The following is a 1583-nucleotide window of genomic DNA, read 5'->3' as shown; positions in this document are numbered from 1 at the left end:
AAAAAAGAAATGGTGGCATGTAGCCTAGTACTTTCAGTGGCAAAGTACTAGTTTGGAATTTCAATGAAAACAAAAAAAAAAAGGCTTGGTGTAAGGGGGCAATAATGCAAGAGTTTAACTTCTCCTGTTTGACATTCCCCTTTTTAGCCTGATTCTCCATGGAAGTGAAAAATAAACAGTTTGTGTTTGTCCTCTTCTCACTGCCACTCAATTTCTGAACTTAGAGATTGAATTTACAAGGATGTTTTATGTGTGGGAAGATTCCAAAGGTTCCCCATGTTGCCTTAAATCCACGAATTAAAGGGAAAAGGGAGAAAGGGAGAGACCCTAAACCTTCAGAAAAAGAAGAGATGACAGTCTAACTTCTCTCCAAGGAAGTGGTCACAGCACCAATCTTGCCAGAGTTCAGGAACCATTTGGACAACACTCTCAGGCACATGGTTAAGTGTCCTGCTCTCTTGAGCAGACACAGCCTTCCCTGCTTTTCCCCAACCTTTTTTCCCCCTCCTCCCTTATGAGAACAAAATTAAGCACAGAGATCAAGGCAGCTAGTACATTCCTTGTTTTTATTTCTTACCCTGGTTGCTCTAAGCAGCTTCACTGCTGGATCATAGCACCCTCTGCTAGGAAATGTATGAATAGAGAATTAAGAACAAACACATAAATAAAATTTATAAACTAGAAAACATCAACAGAAAGTAAAAAAAATTTTTATGTTCTACTGATTGCTAAAAATGAAGATAAAGGAGCAGAATATTGGCTTGACTTGATGTAAGTCAAACTGCTTATAACAGCCTTGTTTTTAAGTCATACAACACCTTACCTTCTTTCTTTAAAAGAGTGTAAACTGCCAGCTGACAATGTTGCTTTAAAACACAGACAGATATTTCCTTTTTACTCCTTTGAAGGGAAATGCAGGAAAACATTCTCTTAATTTTCTTAGCAAGTGTTCTTTCTATGAAAAGTTTCATTCATTCATGGCCAGTCTTCACGAACGAAGATTTGGGAAAGGTCTGGAAAAGGTCTTTACCCTTTGAGCCTGCGCAGTGGATTTTTTAGGTGAGACATAGTGTGTGCTGAACTGAGCTCACCCTTTAATCCTGAGGTTCATCTGCCAGGGCTGAGTGAGCTCAGACAGCGGCAGCGAGGTCCTCAGGACGTAGGTTTGTTTAGAGTGACCTTCTCTTAGATGGATGGCCTTACAGGGCTGACCAGCTCCATCTGCCGGGAGGGGTCCCCTGACCGGGAATTGAACCCAGGCTGCAGTGTTGAAAGCACTGCATCCTAACCACTAGACCACCAGGGGTCCTCATGAAAAGTCTAAGTTATTGCTAATTTATATTATCATGAACAGTAAAGCTCTATGGAAATTTTGCTGGATAAGGCTTTCCCAGGAAGTTCTGTACTTATGCTTAGAATCACAGTATCACATAATCATTTATGTCAGAAAAAATCCTAAATATCGTGTCAGAAAAAATCCTAAATATCATCGAGCCCAACTGTCAAGCCCACCACTAAACCATGTCACCAGGTGTCACATCTACACATCTTTTAAATCCCTCAAGGGATGATGACTCCACCAC

At 40.7% G+C, this 1583-nt stretch overlaps 1 non-coding gene across 1 annotated transcript; it reads right to left on the bottom strand.

Moving 5' to 3' along the window:
• Nucleotides 1-1234: 1234 nt before the first annotated feature.
• TRNAE-UUC (transfer RNA glutamic acid (anticodon UUC)) lies at nt 1235-1306 on the bottom strand. The gene has a single exon. It is a non-coding gene; the product is annotated as a tRNA-Glu (tRNA).
• Nucleotides 1307-1583: the final 277 nt, after the last annotated feature.

The sequence above is a fragment of the Pseudopipra pipra genome, chromosome Z (genome assembly GCF_036250125.1).
Source record: "Pseudopipra pipra isolate bDixPip1 chromosome Z, bDixPip1.hap1, whole genome shotgun sequence".
Classification (NCBI taxonomy): Eukaryota; Metazoa; Chordata; class Aves; order Passeriformes; family Pipridae; genus Pseudopipra; species Pseudopipra pipra.
This window is presented reverse-complemented; position numbering and strand designations above follow the sequence as displayed.